Source organism: Manis javanica, chromosome 6, assembly GCF_040802235.1.
Source record: "Manis javanica isolate MJ-LG chromosome 6, MJ_LKY, whole genome shotgun sequence".
NCBI classification, from domain to species: domain Eukaryota; kingdom Metazoa; phylum Chordata; class Mammalia; order Pholidota; family Manidae; genus Manis; species Manis javanica.
The window spans coordinates 95,379,574-95,400,729 of record NC_133161.1 but is presented as its reverse complement, the minus strand read 5'-3'; the positions used below and the strand labels follow the sequence as shown (position 1 = coordinate 95,400,729).

Sequence of the window (21,156 nt, the reverse complement as noted above, 5' to 3'; positions counted from 1 at the left end):
GCAGGAAACAGCAAGCCAGTAGGTTCCTTAAGCAGAAGAGCAAGGTTTTAGAATAAATATTTAGGGAAGGTTCACCCATGAAATCCTGTGAATATGTATTTTGAAAGGGAGGCTGGGGTCCAGGAAGCCGCTGGAAGTCAGGATGAGTTGTCCAGTGTGGACCATGAAGGAGAGGAGTGAAGGCTGGGAGGCATGGAGAGAGTAGAATATTGGTCCCACGGATCCCCTGGGTAAGTAAGTACTAATTAAAAATTTTTAAGACTGAAGGTGAGAGCTTCTATTAACAGAAGTTGCAGGGCAGGGAAGATGATGAATGTGGTATCATGACTTGGAGGAAATCCAGTTTAAAAGACACAGTTTTGGGTTAACAGTTCCGTGATTTAGGTCTGCCATTATCCACTTGCAAGTGTAAACAAACAGAATTCTTCCCTTGTCACTGAGATCCCATTGCATAAATTTCTATGTCTGCTTGTAACACATGTACACACACACTTTTTCTGCAGTTGAGCTTTAGAGATGTATTAGAGTTCAGATAAGTCGAGAAGAATGAGGAAGGACCCTCCAAACACAGAGGCTGACATTAACAAAGATAAGTCATAAAACAAGGAGAGTAAGTATAGGGCAGAAGGAGAACAAGACTAGAAACCCAGCTCAGTATTATTAGTTCACCTTGTGACGTCTTCTCTAACCGTCCCAGTCCAGGAAGACCGCTCACTACTCTGAGCTGTTCCACTAAAATGGCACTTAAAACTTATTCCCTAATGTTTTGTGTAAAACATTCAGCATTTTTTAGATAAAGTTTTAGTAGACAAGAATAAGTCTAACTCATCGTTATGCTTCATAGAAATGTATGCTCAATAAAATATTTGTTGATTTTTAAAAATAATTTGGGTTTCTTATTGTGCTGTCAGGTGACATTAAACAATGTAAACAGGACATAAACTTCCTTCCTTCAGAAAACAATTAACATGTGAAGACAGGCTTGGGGTGTGTAGTGATTGTCATTATTTTGGCTCTCCATCTTATGTTTGAGAAAGTCCCTGTTTTTTGAGGCTGAGCTCACCTCCCGCTGTAGAAGCTACAAAGGCAGCATGACCCTTTCTCACTGCACCTTGCAGTTCGGTGTGGTATGCAAATAGGACACCCCTGTGGCATTTGGGAGGGTAGGCCCCTGTTTTTGTGTTGGTTCTCCTGTTTTTCAAGTGTTTTGGAGAGCCACATAATATTCTTTCAGTTAAGTTTTCTCTTAATTTTTCCAGAGTCATTTTCCCCTTTAAATTAAGAACTGGGAATTCTCCATCTATGAGCATTTTCTGTAGAAATAGGCTTGGTACATTCTCATTCTTCATTTGGGCTTCATTGGGCTTTACCCTCTCCAGCAAGAGAAGTGTAGCTGAGTTCGCAATCTAGGAATAGGTTCACACTGGCCTGGATTTGCCCTTTGACAGCATCCTTTCAAGAAGACATAACTCGACTCTGCTACCTCTTGTTCTTGGAAATGGAGCAAGCTGCCACAGCCCCACGTGTCAACAGCAAGCATGATTCCAAGGCGGTCATGACACCCCAGGTTTGCTCAGGGTCAATCCAGCTGGAAATCTTCATCGGGAAGGACCCCAATGGAACACCCACTGTATGACACGGACATGAGGAGACTGTATGGGAGACGGGAAGAGGACTTCCCTCTGCCCCCAAGAAACATCTGTTTATTCACTTGTTTGCTCATTCTCTCAATAAATATTTATTGGACGCTTGCCTACTAGGTAAAGGGACACATTCCTGGACTTAATGAGTTTGTGGCTTGGCTGGGAAGATTTGAAAGCAGTCAAAAATAGGAACCATACACAACAAAGTCATTAATGTAATAGACTAGTAACAAAGTAAAGTTCAAAGGGACATAGGAGCAAAGTTCACTTGGGCAGTCAATATGTGCTTCAAAGTAAGGGACTACTGCTTTGTCTAGTGGGATGAATAGGAATCAGTGGAACATTCCAGGCATTGGGAAAGATCTGTGCAAAGATCCAGAAATATGAGGTGAGTGTGTGTGCCAGTGATTCACTGTGGTCAGAAGGTAAGGAATCTGAGAGGGGGAAGTAGGAGATGACAATTTGGCTTTATACTGGAGATGATGGGGACCCACTGAAGGATTCTAGCAGTAATCTCCAACTTCTTTCTTACTTAAATATTATTTTTTAGAAAAGCTGAGTGTTAACTCATATAATATATGTAGTACAGAATACTGCCTGGTACATCAGAGGCATGCCACATTTAGTAAGCTCTTATATTTTTTGTAATAAGGGCACATGAGCTTCAGACTTGTTCTAGGTTCTCTTGTAGCTCAGTCACCTTTTTTTAGGAAGGCCAAAGTTTTGTCCCTCTTACTAGTGTTTTTTCTGGCTATAAGCCAGGTTCGAGCCCATCCATCTACCCATAGGACCTCCCTTGGCTCAGCTTCATGGGAGCTGATGAGAATATCAGTTCCCACGTTGTCACTGGCATCTTTCATATGCCCTGCATTCACAGAGGACATTACCACCTTGCAAATCACTGATCTTATTGTTGGGAGCCGGGACTCTTTTCTTTCATGTGTTGGGAGGATGGGTGAGGAGCTGTGTGGTGAGGGTGGCTGAGTGGGCAAAGGAAGATGAGGAAATTCAGCAGAGGCAGGGAGTGTACATAGCCATTTGCTAAAGAGGGTAGTATTGTGCAAGAGAACCAACTATTTTTAAAGGGCATCTCTTCATGACAATGCAGGACAAAAATCTCTAAAGTTTATTTGGAAAATGTGAAATAGTCAAATTTACTCACAAACCTAGTACATCTTCCAGCTAAGACTGGGCGGTGATAGGAGGCAGCATGGAGAAAGAAAGAAAAGGAGAAGAAGCCCAAAAGTGGGAGGAGAAGAGGATGGCATGGGGAGAAGGAGGAGAGCTATGAGTTTACTGTGTGATCAATATTTTTAGAACTACTGGAAATGACTAAGTATAACTCTTCTGCAACCTTATTTTAAAAGCTGCTTCCATGACACTGTCAGTTATCCCTAAGCATGGTCAGACAACAGACAATCCAGAGTCCAAGAAATCTATTTCCGCCAGAAGCAAGACAAACAATAAAGCCTTTAAGGAAAAATAAAACTACTTTGCATAAATAAATTGACATTTGCTTATGAGTGCATATATTCAATCACTCTACAAAAAAATAAAAAATGAATTTAAAGGCGGCTATTCCAGTGAAAGTCACAAAGGGGAAAAAGACCGTTAAAGTTTGAAAACTACCAGCAGCTCTTTATTGCTAAAACACAAGGGACAAGCCATGGAGAGGCAGGGAGTGAAGTATTGTCTCACGGTCCCCAGTCTAACACTCTGAAGGGAGATCTGAGTCAGGGTCCTCTTGAAGGGATCTTAGTAACCAGGTCACATGATAAGATTTCTATTCTAGGGTGATCATCCCATTAAGGGGGCTGAGCATGTTTGGAGGAGTCGCTCATGGAGGTAGGCAGGTCGCTTGCACTCTGTTGCAAGTCAGGTGGATAACTCAGCCTTAGCCCAAGTGTCACCAGTGGAGCAGATAAGGACATAATGACCAAATAGAGGCTGGCTGGGGTGAACAATTAATGGAAGGATGTTGCTGACAAGGCAGGAGTTGTCCAGGACGCCTCCCAGAATCGCCAGGCAACCTATACCACCAATTATCCAATGGGGAAGATACTGAGACCTGTGGATTTGGCAGAAGGAGAAATGATGACTTCCTTTCTGGACAGGAACTTTTAAGTATCCAGTGTCTCTATGTAGCATACTTTCAGAAATCAAGTATATAGGCAACAGCTGAAATCTTGGAATATTAGATTAAGTCCTCAGAGAGAACCTATGAAGATTCAAGCCTGAAGGCAGAGTCTCCTGAGATGCTATGCTGTAGGGCCATCAAGGAAAGACGAGTCTACGCAAGATCCTAAAAGGAAGCCAGGAGAGAGAAAGATGTCCCAGACACAAAATAGGAAAGCATCTTATCAGTGAAATGGTGAGATGGGTCAGTAGCTGTGGAAAGGTCAAGTAAGGTAAAGACCAGGAAAATATCGTGTCATTATGACAGAAGGTCTCTAGTGAGCACGGATTACTCTGCAAGAACAGATGTGGACGGGGAGGGGCTGCTCATGCGGAGAAGGAAAGGGGATGGCAAGTGCAGTGTGTCCTTTCCAGGAGAGAGAAGCGCCTGCACGAGGGAGATAAAGGGCCCCTTTCACCCTCGGAGGAGGCAAGACCGTACTTACTAGCTGATGGGGAAGGACTGATAGAGGACTGGATGGGTGCAAGGTCAAAGAGAGGGAGGATACGAAAGTAATCAACAGGTAAGATAGTAGAGGAGATGGGAAGTCCAGAGCGCAGGGACAGGGAAAGGCTTTGATTGAGAGGTGGGGTACCTCCTGGCTTGAGGAAGCGAGGAAAGTGTTAAACAGGGGTAGAAATCTGCTTACAATGTGTGGTGCTCACAACACTGAGGGTGCCCACATCTGAGAGGCAGGTTGGCTGAGGGAATGCTGGCCCCTGGGAAGTGGCATGGGGATGAAAGGGGAATCCAGTCATGGTAGAGGATGTTTGAGAAGGACAGTAGACCCTGTGGAAGCTAGGAGGCTGAAGTGCAGTGCATCCATCTACGTGGAGTTGGGAAACCCTAAGCCAATACTTAGCCGCTTACCTATAAAAGCAAGGAAGGCAGAAATTTGGACTATTTCAGGTTGGGTGAAAATCCTCTGTATCCAGGAATTCTGAAACTGGGGCACCTGATACAGTCCCTTACACAAACAGTGATTTCTCATTGTCCATTTGTAAGGAACGTAAGTTAAATACATGGAGACGATATTAGGTAAAAGTACATAAAACTGGAGTAGACATTGATGTAGTATTTAGAACGTCTTTACCCTGTAGCTCCCCATAGCCAAATTTATACTTAAAAAAAGAGAGAGAGAGAGAGTGAGAGAAAAATCAGGTTCCCAAAGCAAACCACTAAATAACTTTAGCAGAAGAGTCTTGCTTTTCGATTTCATTGCACTTGTTAAAGTAAACAGATCACTTTAAGGATGGGTTAGATAGATAGCTAAGGAGGTGGCCAACTGTTGTCTCAATTATCCTGAGGGACAGGGGTCTGGAAAACTGATGACTAATACTTGGTTTAGTAAATCAGCAAGCTCGGGAGCCTGGCTGTGAAGTCTCAGGGCAGTGATATGTCTCTCTGTGTGTGCGTGCACATGCATGTAAAACAGCCAGCAAGTAAATTTCTCTGAGACATATCCCTTTCAACGGCTTAAGAGATTCTGCAGGAATCAATTAAGCCCTGCATGTTTTCCACCAGAGATGAAAATCTTGCAAGTTAATACTTTTTAGGCTTCTTTAAGAAAAAAAAAATAATATGCAGAGCTAGGATTCCATTTACTGGTTTTCATTCACATCAGACTTTCCTTTTGAGGTAAACACCCTGTATGCTGAGTACTGGGCATTATGAGCCAAAAATAAAAAGTTTTTTATTGCCAACATGTCCCTAGCAAACCTTAAGAAGGTGCTAGAATGAAGGAATTCCTGATCATGAATACCTCCAAGAATGTAAGGACAACTCAGGGTTCACTGTTGGCTGTTTTTTCTCTTGAGGATGATCTCCCAAAGAATTCAGATAATCTGTCTTGTGGTTAGGTTTCTTGAAGTTGTATTAAAGTTTTACAGACAATCTGCTTATTCATGAGTTATATATTTTCTCATTAGACTTTCATTATCTATGTTAAAATAAGACAGCAAAATCTCATTCGAATGCCATTCCAATTTGAGACATGGAAAAACTCTTTGTGGTGTCTCAGATTTACAATCACAAAATTAAGACTGTAAAGGGAACTTTGAGATCTTCTAGACTAATGGTTTTCCATCACAGTGACAAGACTCACACTGTTCAGTCATGACTAAAAGAGCAAACCAAGAATCCTTCAAAAAAAGATAAATGTAATTAAATATAAATGCATTATAAATGATGTGGAAGAAATCATAAACAAAGTTTAAAATACAAACTATAAACTAAGTAAAATATTTTCAACACATATGGCAGATAAAAGATTTATGCCTATAATATACAAAGAACACTTACAAACAACTCAATAGTAGGCAAAGAATGTGAATAGGCTCCTTATCCAAAGGTCAATAAACATATGAAGAGATGCTCAAGTTCATTGCAGGTCAAAAAAATGACAATAAATGTCATTTCTCACCTACCAAATTGGCAAACATGAAAAAGAGTGGGAACCCACTCTGCTGACTGGGATGTGAAGAAAGGAGTTCATTCATATATTGCTGGGAAGAACAGTCTGCAAATGCCTATTAAGAGTAAAAGCACATGCATTCTTTGACTCAATAATCCCAACCTTGGGAATCTATTCTGTAGAAATGAAAGTGGATATTAGAAATATTAGTACAAAGTATTAATTACAGCATTATGGATAGTGCTGAGAGACTGCAAAGTGAATGCTCAAACACAGGAGAATAAATAAGGAATTTGGAGAATATTCATACTGTAGGACATTTTCAAGATGTTAAATAGAATAAATGAGATCAATATAGTTGATCTGACAACTTTAAGTGGGAAAAAAGGCAAGAAGCCAGGAAGTATATATAATGCAATACCATTTTGAAAAATAAAGACAAAACCTTTGTTTATACATGAACATACAGTGTATAAACTTTGGTATGTGATTATGTGGACATGAAGATAGATTTACAGAAGAGTACTTATTGGGTTGATAATACTAATTACACTCAGGTGGAATGAAAAGAAGTAAAAAAGAACTCCCCAAAATATCAATATTAATGACACATAAAATACTTCTCTAGTATAATTTAGTTTGTGTAAAAGTATATGCCCGGGATAAAAGTGTAGTGATGTGTAAAAGAGTGGCCACTGAATGTTGATGGTGGGTGAGATCTAGGCTATTTTAACTTCCTTATATTTTTTCATATCTTACTTAATTTTTATAACCATAATGGAGAAAATGCATATTCCTAGTCCCCACGCCAGTGAGGCAGAGATGCTGAAGGTGACGCTTGATTACTCAAGCTCTCTGGTGGATTCTTGAGGAGCTTGAAACAGTTTGGTAGCCAGTGATCCAACACAAACTCTCAACCACCTTGGCAGAGCACCCCTCGAAGGCGCCCCTGGCAGATGGTCTTCTGGCCTTCTGCTTGAGTGCTTTCAGGGCTGAGATACTCACTGCCTATCAGGGTAGCCTTTTTCCTTTTGGATCAGGTTCTATTTCATAGAATATTTTTTTCCTAATAACGAGCTGTACTCTGTTTTGCATGACCCTCTGAAATGATACTATAGTATTCAGGTATATGGGACAGCTATTATGTTCAGCCCATGTTGTCTTCCACTTGTAACAATCTTAACCAGAAAGTTGAAAGGAGAAAAAGCCAATGTGGTCACTAAGGAGAATGACCATATTTTGTATTATCTAAACTGGGATACACTTGAGAATGAAAGGGGGCTCTAGTTGCATGGTGCACTGGTACAACAGGTGTAAAGTGGGACCAACCCAGGTCACCCTACAACAAGCTGAGTTAGTTCTGTATGGAATAGACAGGTGAATGTCTACTCAGTGTCTAGCATGTTCCCTGCTCCTAGCAGCTGCACTGGGTGTATATAAAACGCCATCACATTAAAGACTGCAATGATCAAAAAAGGAGAAATTAGCCAATGACAATATTCAAACATTAAACAAATTCAGTTGCTGTAAGTTGTTCTTCTTGGTTGCCCTTAAAGTGGTTATTCATTTCTAGGACACCACCACACCATTATTGCCATTTTTTTTTATGTTTGCGTGTGTAACTTTCTATTTAAAGGTCAAGAACTATTTTTCCATCTTCCTTCTAATGACATATGAGAATTAGCCACCTCAGCCTTCTCTAACACATGCTCCACTGTCAGTGATAATAAGACCAGGACACAGAACTCTGGGAAGTAACCCACAGGTTTATGGGCTTTAAGCTTTCTGAGTATATTGGTGGCTCTGGAGAAATGTGGGCCCTTGCAGCATAGTAGAGAATGGAGGTACATACATGCAAGTATTCAATCCATTCTTTATCAGTTAGGATGCAAATGCCTTTGAACTCTGTCTCATTTGTTTTCTCAGCAAGCAAGTTATACTCCTTTGTATAGATAGAGCCAAATGGTGGGTGGAAATAAGGTTAGAAAAGATGTTTAGACCCCATGGGGACATTGACATCACTGCTTGATTGTTTCCATTCTAAAACATGGTCAGATTCTGAAAAGGAGCCAGTCACCAGCAACAACCAAGGTTTTTGTTTACACTTGCAAGAAGCTTCTGAGCAGAGAAGTGCCACTTCTCGCATTCTCTGGCTGTCTGTTTTATGGTATAAATAACGGCCTTCTTGGTTTGGCCAAAATCAGTGAATTCCTCCTCACAGAGTCACTTTTCCGGAGTGAGACAGTCATCTTCAACACATCTTCAGTTCTAGGCTGGCAAGAAATAAAGCTCAGAACATTAAATCTCAGAGGCCCAAAGAAGAATCCTCTTCAGAGGCTTGGCCCTACTACTCATAAATATGGCAAGTGTGAAACCAGCACCACGCTTGTAGACATGCTTCTTTGAGAGTAATTAATGCCAGGGGTGAATGTGACAACGTGAGTTTTAGGCTTGCCAGGTCCTCTCCTTCTTTTCCATGCCTCTGGAGTCTCTTTAGTTTGGGTTTATTGTGACCACCTGTCTTGCATTCCATGGAATAGTCCTCAAGTCAGTAATTGGTCAGTCATGTTCCAATACTCTGGTCCCTCCCATTTCAGCTTCACCCACTCGCATCACATCTCCTAACACTAGCCTCACCCTGATGTCAACACCCAGCCCTGGAACTCCAGCATCTCTCTCGTTCCATCATAATGTTCCCAGTCAGTACTTCTGTATCGTGCAAAGACAGCCACCATGCTGGGCCATATTTCTGCACATTCTCTGTTGGCTTTTTCTGAGCACTGTAGGCAACTTTTCCCCATTTGTGTGGTAGACACTGAAGAGACTTGAGTATTTTTCTTTCCTACCCATCAGTCCTTTCTCCCACCCCCACCATGCTCCATTTGTCACTTTCTTAATTTTAGTTCCAGCTTTTGAAAGATACTTCCTTTACTGACCATGGAAATGGAAACTCTGACTTGTTTCAGCTCTGATGTTTGACACTATTTGTTACAGAAAACTGGATAATGAGAGAAAAGTGAAGGGATTTCTTAACTGAGGACATTAGTTTTGAATCTTACGGTATGTATCTCAAAAGGTGTATTTTCTTCCAGTCTGGCTTCTTCTTGATTCCCTATACACTTTCTGTGGGTCAGGAAATATAAGCTAATTTCAAGATGGGAACAGATCAGTAGCACAGTCAATAATGCATTCTAAGCCAAAATAAAAGTGGTTTTTAAAAGTTAAATCTTTAGTTTAATATTTGTATCACTAGTCTTTTCTGTTGCCTAAAAATCCAGAATTTACTCTGCCTGCTAAACCTTTAGCTGCTATAACAAACATCTGTGCCCTGTTTAACTGGAAACCAAATGAACTGAACTAAACAGAAGCAGTTGTGATTCTGGGACATTCAACAACATGGTTAGTGTGTCTGATATGTTTCATGTGGACAAGGACTCTCTCTTTGCAAAATCCATATACTGAAAATCTCTTGTCTTAATTCTTAGAGATACTTACCTTTAATCTTTCATTTACCTATTGCTTTTAGCAAAACCTGGCCAAATTTTCAGTTATCCAGAGTAAGAAAAATCCTAGAATTTTACCAAAAAAAGAGATAATACAAAGTGTTCACATAATCATTCTTACCATTTTTCATTCATTTTTATTCATTCAAAATTATTCACTCAAAGCACATTTACTGAGCAATTACTTTGTTTCAGAATATTAGGTGCTTCAAGACAAAAATACAAGACATGGTTATTTCCTTGAAAAAGTTTACCATCATTCAATTTGCTGTATATACTCAAATTTTTCCCTATGAAGCAGAACAGGGACAGGCCCACTTCTGTAGATAGTTCCTTTCCTCTTTTTTAAGAGGAGGCCCTGACTTCAAACCCTATTCATAAAGGGTCAGTGTGAGAGAATAACAGCATTATGGAAGTAGGCCTAGCTCAAGTTTGAAGCAAAGGCTTTGGGAAGATGCCTATCTGCTCTGTGAATCCATGGCTTCTCAGTCCTCATGATTCCTACATGCATATTTCAAACCTTTCTTATGCTATAGAGCGCCTTTAACATGTAGTCCAAACTAAAATGCACCAAGATCTGCTGAAAACTCCAATTCTTTTCTCCAAAGTTATATAGGCCTATCTTTTGTCTTGACGAAACCCATTTGCTTTACCTAGATAACATCCAAAACGTCTATTCTGTACTGCACATTCAAGCGTCCTTCTCAACTGAATTATTACTATTGGCATGAAACATGCTCGGAATTTTCCTATACAAATTAGTTAACTAATTAACCCTCCTGTGGGGCAAATGGAAGTTTTCACCTAGAATTTCCCAGCTGACCTTGATAGTAGTGTGCAGATAAGGGCCTATTTGTGTGTAAATGGATGTTTACCAGGGAAGAGCCTCTGGTCCATTTGGGGTAGGGGGTGAAGAGTGGCCACCATTCTCTCCTCCCCTCTGTTCCTGGTGCTAATTGGTTAGGTGCCTTCCAGGCACCAGGGACCCACCCATGCAGTTTCTCTGGGAAGTGGCAAGTGGGGGAAGGAGCTATGCACCCTTCAGCAGGGCAGATGGAGTGGGTCTGTCTAGCAGAGTTGAGGGAGAGGGGGCAGAAAAAGCCTAGTGAAAGGCTGAGCCCTGAGCAATAAAACTTCTCCCCAACCTGCCCTTTCCCTTGTTTTCCTTTGGTTTTATCAGATTTGTAAGGAACTTGCCCCGGGCGGGGAACACCCTTCCACCTGAAGCCACACCTCCCTTGCCTTGAATATTGGGTTACATTTACTCACCTTCCACTCATTTCATTCTAATCTGGCTTTAGTCCCAACACTGGGGAAACAGCTATTGTTGAGAACATCTATGACATCAGTGGTCCTAATTCCAATAAACATATACTTGCTACAGATTATTTATTTTACAAATATTTTCTCAAAGCAATTCCTACAATTACTACAAAGAACCACCCATTCCTTCAGGGTATTTTAGGTATGGCTCCATTGCATTCTAGTTTTCACTGTGACTGCTGACAAGTATGGCATCATTCTGATCCCTGATTCTTTGTGGGTGACCTGTTATTTCTTTTACTTTTCTTCCCTTTTCCCCCCTCTGTCTAGAAGCTTTAAGATCGTCTCTTAATCTCTGGGGTTTTGAACTTTCCCAAAATATCTTAATGTGGTTCTGTTTTCATTCATTTTCTTGGGCACTTTCTGGTTCTTTAAATTAGGAACTCATATTTGGTTGCTGGGAATTTTTATAATTTGACAGTTTTCTTCTCTATTTTTTCCTCTTTTTAGAACTCCTGTTATTCAAATGATATAGCTATGGCCTCTGTATTAGCTAGCATTTGCCAGAGATACATATAATAAGGAGTTTGGAGATACATCATATATATACATATATATATATATATATATATATATTTTTTTTTTTTAAACAGTTATTCAAATGATATCTGTCTACTTTTCACAGAGCATCTCCATCAAATAATACGGTACCCAAGAATGGCTCCCATATTAATCAAGGTACAATGACTGCTGTAATGAATTAACAACTTCAGTTCTCAATGCTTAACTTAACAAAAGGTCTAGATTTTGCTCACATAATAGTCCACTTGTGTATCCAAAGAGAGGCTTCCCACATGCTCATTCAGATGTCCTTGTGGCTTCCATTATGTGATTCCATGATCTCAGGGACACCCAGAATCCTCATGTGGATCCTCTGCACATAACTGGTGAGTGACGAGGGACATGATAATGTGGAATATCACATGCAGTGTCCTATAACTGTGCCTGGAAGTACTGTACATTATTTTTCCACTGACCCAAATTTGCTTACCTTGTCCCATTTAGATGCAAGGTGGGCTGTGAAATCAGGAGGAAAAGAAAACAATTTGACAAACACATAAAGCACTGTCTTTACTACATTATCAAAACACACCTGGAAATGTTTGTCTCTGTGTCCGCTTACATTATTTTCTCAGCACAGAATGCCTTTAGACTTAATTTCCAATAACCAAATTTACCCATTTTCTAGGAACAACTAAAAGTCCACTTTCTTCACAAAGCTTTATTAGCATATTTACTCCACCAGCTACAGGGAAATCAAAACCCCAGTCTGTCCTGGTTGAGAAAAGCAGGTGCTCAAAAAACAGTATCAATAATTATTCCAGGAAACAGATACTTTTGAATTCAAATGAATGGCACAGATAATACATTTAGGTGTCAACTCTTATATCTCCATCAGATTCTTGGTTTTAAATAAAATAATTTAGATATTTATTCACTGACTATTTAAATTTTTGGTCTTCCCCCAAGAGATCATGAAGTCAGAAACTCTGTGAAGCTAGAGATCAAGCCTAGTGTGCTTCAGAAAAGTATTCCTACTGCCTGTCACAGAGGAGGCACTTAGCATATGTTTATTGAGGACATTTCCTCAACAATGATTTAATTAACTAATGGAAGAGATGTTCAAAAAAGGTAATCAAGAAAATAAATGAAAGAACAGAACTTCAACATAAAGAACATCATGCTTAGGTAGAAGAGAACAAGTATTTATCTGTTTAGATTCTCACATCTATTAGGCCAGTGGATTTAAGCAAAAATATCTGCCATGAAGATAAAATCATGTTTCAACAAATGAATGAATAAAGGAATTCTCACTAAAGAGAACATTTGTGTGTAGCTAATATACTACATTTAAGTACAATGAATGGGATGAGGGGACTCATCAACTAGCTAAGAGTGAGCTAAGCTCAATGAGAGAGCCCAAAAAGAGCGTCCCAGGACAGGAGAGGCACTCCAGAGAAAGGCCCCCTGCAGGGCTGGGAGAGGCAGTAGGAGAAACTCCCTGGAGGAAACAATCGCTGATCTGATGCCATGGTCGGGTGGGTGGGTTCTAGATTCGTCCACTGGGGTCTGAAGTCTGACTCACCGTTTACTAGTTGTGTGATCTTAGGCAAATTAATTAAGTTCTCTGCAGTAAATTTCCTTTCAGTAAAATCAGGATAATAATAATTTTTAACTGAAAGATTGTGAAGTTTAAATATATCTATATAGAACAGTGGTTTTCATCCAGGAAGGGTTCATTAAGTGTTACTTATTGTTATTGTTATCATTACTGGTTATTGGAGAGAATGTGGGGAAAAAATAGTAGAAAATGCCATTTTTATCTTAAAGGAACAGCATATGAGAAAGCAGCAAAATGTGAGAGTGTTCTAAAGGAAGTACAGATTCAAATGTTTGGCGTGCATGATGAGGTTGGAAGAAAAGCAAACTGGGCAATGCTGCATCCAAAAGGGCCCCAGGAGCCTAAGGACTTCTAACATCAGCCTGCAGGAGTCTCTGTTTTAGCAAAGGTAAGATGTGATTAGACTGCCATTTTAGAAAGGTCATTTGATGTAAATGCGGAGGACGGATTAGGGGGTGAAAGTAAAGGCATGGAGAAAAAATAGAAGATTGTTGTAGACATATAATTGCCTAGTAATGAGTTATTAATGCTAGCAAAGGAGGTTAATTTAAGATTTGTTATGGAAATAAAATCAATAGAGATCCATTGTTTGCGGAAATGAAAGGCACCAGTCTTGGGTCATAAGTTCATAGGGTGAAGGTCATCATTGACTGATGGTTAAGAAATTAATAAAATTCAGGACCATAGTTTTGTGTGTGTGTGTGTGTGTGTGTGTGTGTGTGTATGTGTGTGTGTGTGTGCGTGTGTGTGTCTGTGTGTTTTGCTTATTTTATTTGTTTGGGTGAAAGGCAATGAGATCAGTTTGGTTATCTTAAGTTTTAGTATCTTATGTAACATCCATTTAGAGATGCCAAATACGAGGTGGATCTATAAATCCATAAAGAATTGAGAAAGAGAGAGAGGCATACAGAAAGAGAGAGAGACAGAGAGAGAGAGAGAGAGAAGAAAGAAAAAGAAAGAACAGAGAGCAATCTAAGTTGGAAATAAAGATTGGGGAGATGTCAGTGGGTAGATAGCAGTTGAAGGGGGTTACTCCCAGGAGGAACATGGGCCAAAGATTAAACTTAAGGGGCATGAATTTTCAGAGTTCATCAAAATGTGGCCCTCGGCTCACTAGCATCACCATCAATTGGAGTGTTTGTTTAAAAAGCATGGTCCTGGGCAATCCTCCAAAAGTATGGGTGTATTTTTTCTTTCTAAATATACATCTGATTGTATATATAATGCGTGGGTCCAGATCTATCCATTAAGAGTTTAAAGGAGATTCTGGGAATCTGCACATTTTACAAGCACCCCAGCGTACCAGTGACTGAAGCCCCTTAGGAAGGGGTCTCAAATCCACAGAGGAGATCAGGAAAGGGATGAGAGGAAAACCGGGAGCGAGCAAGTGGGGCAGAGATTACAGAGCGAGACCTTTCCCCTGACTCGGGGGTGGTGAGAAGGATGATGTGCTACAGGATGGCAACCAAGGCTAGAAATAAAATCCTTCCCTTGGATTTAGTCAGAGGGAGATTCACGGTGATGCTGGCCATGTAGATTCAGCTAAGTAGAGGGGTTAAGGGTGGGGGAGCAGAGCAAGCATTTAATGTTCTGACCATTTCAAGAAGCATGACTGAAGGAAAAAGGAGAGGGAAGGTAAAAGCAAGTGCAACTAGAGGGAATGGAAGGGCTGACACCTGTGGTGGTGGTGTTGTTTTCCAGTGACGGAAGGTGAAGCATGAAGGGTTTAAACAATGTCCTCAAGAAGTTTTCAGCCTTAGAGTGACAAGCACACAGGTGGAGGACTAGATTGCACAGAAAGCTCAGCTCTTTCATAAAGGAGGAAGGCTGAACAGATGTGTGTATGCACCATAGTGAAGAGAGGTGAAGGGTCAAGAAAAGGAGCAATATCCTCTAGTCTTCTTCTGAAACCCTTACAGAAAGAGTTTAGAGTCACACTCACTCAAGGAGCAAGAAAGTGGAGTTGGGCAGCAATTACGGCTAATTATTGCTGTTTAAAGAGCATTCCTTGTTGCTCCAAATTGGAGCTAGGAGACCTGAGCAGTATCCATGCAGGAAAAGAAAGAGTGTGTTTTTCCCATTCCTACAGACGGATGCATTTTACTGAGAAGTCACCATTTTTGTCAGTGACTCTGTTTATGGCCCAGAGTGAAAGGGGAAACAATAGAGGGCTGGCTTCAAAGGGCATGCCCCACAGAAACGCCACATATCCAGCTAACTTTGCATTTATCTCTGGGCCCTGAAGTGGTTAATAGAGCTGCCAAAAGTGTCTTGATTCTTACTCAGGAATGGCTTTTAGCTTTTACTTCAGGAGACTCTGACGCACGGCTAAGTTCATGGAACATGTTGATTTTTATACCACTTCAAATGGAGCCTAAGTCAGCTGTCACATATTTACAGGCAATTTTCACCATTACACAGAACTCTCTGTGATTATTATACTTGGGCAGTGCTTGAATTTATTTGCACATAAGCATGTCAAGGTAGGGGGGAATGCTCCCCAGGCTATGCCAGGAATATGTCAAGGCACTCCAGCATTACTCAAGATTGGATGGGATGAAATGTTGGGCTCTCCACAGAGCTTGTCATCACACTTGCTCAGGTACCTCAGCTTACCATTTCCCCCTCAGACTTCTCTTTACATATTCCATACCCAAAAGCAGAATTCTGCCTGTGCTATTTAATAACTTCCATGAAGTCTCAAGATTTGCCGAGGGTGCATTTTTCAAGGGACTCTGGAAAGTTCTGTTCAGGTGATAGGACTGTAAAATGAAATGAACCAAAAAGGACACCTCCCAATCCAAATGCAGAAGATCAGGGACAGCAGACAGATGACTAACAGCCACAGAAAGCAGAGGTCTTTAAAAGGGCTGTGTGAGTCCATCTTGAGGTCTTGGCCAATGAGTTCAGTGAAAACAAAAGATGAAAATATTTGCAACAGCTCATCTTTTATCCTATGAATTGTGAAACAGGCTGGCAAAAGGGAGAATATATTTACCAAACCATTGTAGCATGAATTTATGCCTTTCAAGAGCAAAATTAATATATTTATGTGTGATTTGAGTACAAGATGCAAGATAACATGATGTTGTGGGAAAAGTTCCCCAGCCTTACAGCCAGACAGATGAGTATAAAAATTTGGCTCCACCACCCACTGGCTACGTGACCTTAAACAAGTTTCTTAACCTTTTATTCTCAGCCTTTTTATTGAATGCAGATTAATACACTCAACTCACAGATGATTGTAAGGTTTATGAGAAAATAAACTATCATGAGGAAATAAAATATCATGAGTAAAAACGGCTGGCTTAATACAGTCAACTCCATAAGTGACATGAGAATGGTGGTCATATATAGTGGAGGCTAAGAGCACAGGCTTTGGGTTCACATGTCCTGTCCCCAAAGACAGCATGGCCAGCTTTATAACCTCTCAAATGAGACAAGCAACAGTATTCTTGTAAGGATTCTGTGAGATGATGCTTATACAGTACTTACTACAGTATCTCATATATGGTTAGTATCCAATAAGTGGCAGCTATTATTGCCAGGGGATACCACCTTTAGCATTTCCCTTTACACTCTAGTTATCATTGATTCTGTCTATCTCACTAGCCCCTGGCTCATTGAGGCCTTTCATATCATCCACCTTATTTTTTCTGAGCTATCACAGTACCTACCATGCTGGATTTAATGTGCCCTTAATAAAATCTTGCTGAATATTAAATGAATAAATATATAAAGTGCTTGTCACTTAGGAGATAGTAGTAGCATAAGTGCCTTTTCCTTTCTGACATCAGCTTCTCTTTCACTGATTTGAATGGCAGAAAATACCATCTCAACTTGTCATACTGGATATTTTTGGAGAAAGGAAAAATGAACCACTTCCATGAACAGTGAAAGGGTTTAGTGAAAGAGAATTTAAAACCAACAATCTGGTCGATTCCGAGGGTATAAATTAAGCTAGTTAAGCTGCCTTAACCCAAATTATTGGCAAGACAACTATCAGACTCTGACAGTTTCATTTCTTTATTCTTCTCTAAGGTTAGGACATAAAATTTTAACCTAAGACATCAGAGGTTTCAAAAAGAACTCCTGATAACAATAAAGTAATTCTAAACAGTTCATCCTAAATAGTTCATTGGAACCCAAGAACAGGGCATTGACTGTCAGCCACATCTAGGTCCTATATTGGTAACAGATGGTGAACATTTTAATGGAATTGGGACAAGTTTAGATCAGAGAAGGAATCTCACCCTTCCCCCACAGGAGACTCTGATTAGTAGATAGAACATTAGACCATGTTACAATTCCAGGCTGACATCTTATTTGTTAGTTTTAGGTTGAACCTATGCCTTAGTCTGACTGCGTTTGCCTGTTGAAATGCGCACGTGCACACGCACACACTAAGAGTAACTCTAACTTTCTATTCTATGGAGATCAAAATGAGGATTTTCAAAGCCCTCTAGAAAAGGGCTCCAAAGATTTGTTGGATATCAAATAGCTCCTTCAAGACAACATTTTGAGGAGTTAAGTGTAAATGAATCAGAAACATATGGATCAAGTTTCCCTTGAAATACACAGGGGCTTAAAAAATCAAAGAGGAAACAGTGCCTGGCCCAGGGTCTTGCAGGTCGTGCCAAACCCAACACATCTGAGCAACAGTTCAAGATATTTGAGGGATCCAAAGATGAGGCTGGCCTGACCCACGCCCAGTTCCTACCGTATTGAAATAGAGAACATAAGCCATGCCATTTATATTGCATTATTACTAAAAATTCCTCCTTCCTTGTGGTTTGAAAATTAACTAAACCAAGACTTACAAAGGAAAACCCTGTAAATGGTATCTGTAGCACAGAAAGCTCTCCAAAGGCTGAAAGAGCAAGTTCAAAATGTTCTCAGAAAGTGTAGCTGTTATTGTCTGACAAGGCAATAAAAATTGGGCATCAGCATAGCGCTGAAGACTGTTTAATGGTGGTATAACTTTACATTTGCTCTTCAAAAGTTTTCCACAATATTTTCAGGAATAAAGTTTAATTATTTCTGAAGCTAAGTCATACATTAATCAGCATTTCCAATCACTCCTTTTATTTGCTACAGATAATGGATTTTAAAAACTTCTAATTGGTTAATCAGTAAATTGCCAGTGTAGGCAACTTACATTTGAATCTCATCACAGGAGACACATGCCCCAAATAGATTTGATCTGTTCAACACATAAATGCTAAGTCTAATTTTAATTTAGGTAGCTCTTATAATTAGCCTACTTTTTTCACTTATGATAAATAATTAAATCTTGGTATAACCTACTTTGAGATTTATCAATCTGGTGTTAACCAACCACATAACTAAATCCAGAAGTAAGCAAGGTGATACAGATTTATGGCTCTACCTGGAAAATAAAAAAACAATTACTCATATTATCATATGTATGGTTTGTTTTAAACATGGTTTCTAGAAATTTTATCTAATATATGTTCAAAGAAAATTTAGAAAATATAGAGAAAGTAATGTTGGGCAAAAGAATCACCAGGAATCTTACAATCAAGAAATAATTTTCAACATTTTGTTGCCTTTGTCTATAGGTAGACAAAAATGTCAATATTGCAGTATCATTTTATACCCCCAAGTTTTTCTGTTAATATATTGAAACATACCCAAATCATTAAACAGTGCTACTACATCACTGATTATAACATGAAATTCTAATGTATAGATCTACTCTAATTTATTTATCTGGGTACTTAGATGATTTCCAATGTTTAGCTACCAAAAATCAAACTGAGATGAACACTTTTTTATGGCTAGTTCTAATTTCACTTTAAGATAAGTTCCTAGAAGTGGAACTGCTGGGTAAAAGTGTTTGCATGTTATAAAGTTTCTAAATACATATGCATTCACAAATTGTCTCCAAGCAATGGCCTGGCACAGATGTGATAACTGTAACTATTTGGTAAATAATGAAATTACCCCCAGAAATGCAATACTGATTGAGATAAGATCTGAGTGACTCTCCAGTCTCCAGCCAAAATGAAGGTATTACTGGTCTTTTAAATCTTTGTTCATCATAAAGTAAAAAAAAAGCATATCTCCTTGGTCTAATTTGCCTCACCTTGACACTGGTGAATTTGAATATGAGTCCTGTTTATTAGTCACTTATGTATGTTTCTCACTAGTTTGTAGGTGTTCTTTATATTTTAAGATATTAACACTTTGTCACATAGATTGCAATGTTGTTTGTAGCATTTACAGATACTTAAAATTTTTATTTTTATCTGTCTGTTGGTCTTTCCATTTTATATCCTAAGTTTGGTATTCCTTTTTAATGGTCTTCCTAAACCCACAGTTATGTAAATATTTTATTATATATTTATCAGTTCTTTAATGACTTTTATGTCTAACCTTTAATTCACTTTGCTTTGGTGAATGGCATATTAAGGACATATTTTAACTCAGTTAATTAGTTCAGCTAAAACTTACTAATGTGTTTGGCTTTTAGTCACACAAACTATACAACAATCACCCCTGAAGTGCACTATGTGTGGTTGACAGACTCTAAAGTGGCCCTCATAATCCTCACTCCTGGGGTACAAGCCTCTGTGTAATTCCTGTCCCCGTAAGTGTTGTGGGACCTGTGACTTGCTTCTAACCAGCAGAATATTGCAAAGGTGATGGGATATCACTCCTATGATTACCTTATATTATGTAAGACTCTCTCCTGCTAGCTTACTCATTCTTGAGGTTTCTCTGGCTAGACGAAGTAAGCAGCCATCCTCGGAAAGCCAGCTTGGCAGGAGACTGTGGGTAGCCTCTAGTGGGTAAGATGGCCTGCAGTGGACAGCCAGCAAGAAGCTAGATTCCTCAGTTCCACAGCTGCAAGGAATTGAATTTTGCCAGCAACTTGAGCGAGCTTGGCAGGAGATTCTTCCCTAGCGGAGCCTCCAGATGAGAACCCAATCCAACCAAAACCTTGAGGGTGATTTTGTGAGACACTGACGTAGGACCCCGCTAACCTGTGCCCGGACTCCTGATGCTTGGAAACTTAAAGATAATAAATGTGTCATGTTTTATGCTGCTGAGTTTGTGGTGATTAGTTAAGGGACAATTAAAAACTACTACTCCAGGCATTACTTAGAGAAAATCTGTTCTTTTTCCCTTGATTTTAAATGATATTTTTGGCATAAATATGCACAAATTAGGAGATAATGTATGTAGACCCCAGAAACATTCAAACGACCAAATTGTTCTAAATTGATTATTTAATCTTTGTTGATTTAAATATTCTTTCATTTTAATATTTGAAGGATAAGTTGTCATCCACTGAGCAGAACAATCGTTGTCGCCACAGAGGCCCATCAGCAAATGTGAACAAAGTGTCCTAAGGAGACCCCTTTCTGAGCTTGATTTATTTCCAGCAGAAAAAAAAAAACTTTTAAAGTTTGCCTCACCCTCTTCTTTTGTCTGTTTTCAGAAATACTTCTGAGTAAATAAAGTTTACATATAAATTGTAGTGCTTTTATTGTTTCACTATTTTTAAATAGACTTTCGTTTAACAACAGTTTAAGGTTCACAGCAAAACTAAGCAGAAGATAGAGATTTCCCATGTATCTGCTGTCCCCACACAGGCACAGCCTCCCCCACTATCAACATCCTCCACCAGAGGGTACATTGGTCACAGCTGATTAATCTACATTGATACAGCGTAACTACCCAAAGTCCATAGTTTACATTAAGGCTCACTTTTACATTTTATATTTGTACATTTTATGAATTTGAACAAATGTGTAATGACATGTACCCACTATTATAGTATCATACAGGGTAACTTTAATGCCCTAAAATTTGTATTTGCTCCATCTGTTCATCCTTCTCTTCTCACCAGCCCCTGGAAACCACTGATTATTTTTAATGTCTCCATAGTTTTGCCTTTTTTAGAATGTGATATATTTGGAATCACATGGTATGTAACCTTTTCAGAT

The 21,156-nt window shown here is 39.5% G+C and overlaps 1 long non-coding RNA gene across 1 annotated transcript; it reads left to right on the top strand.

Annotated features, from left to right (window-relative positions):
- The first annotated feature begins 1,936 nt into the window (after positions 1–1,936).
- LOC118969260 (uncharacterized) lies at positions 1,937–20,576 on the top strand. The gene is made up of 3 exons (XR_005057207.2): positions 1,937–2,031; positions 13,390–13,568; positions 20,482–20,576. It is a non-coding gene; the product is annotated as an uncharacterized lncRNA (long non-coding RNA).
- The last annotated feature ends 580 nt before the right edge of the window (positions 20,577–21,156 follow it).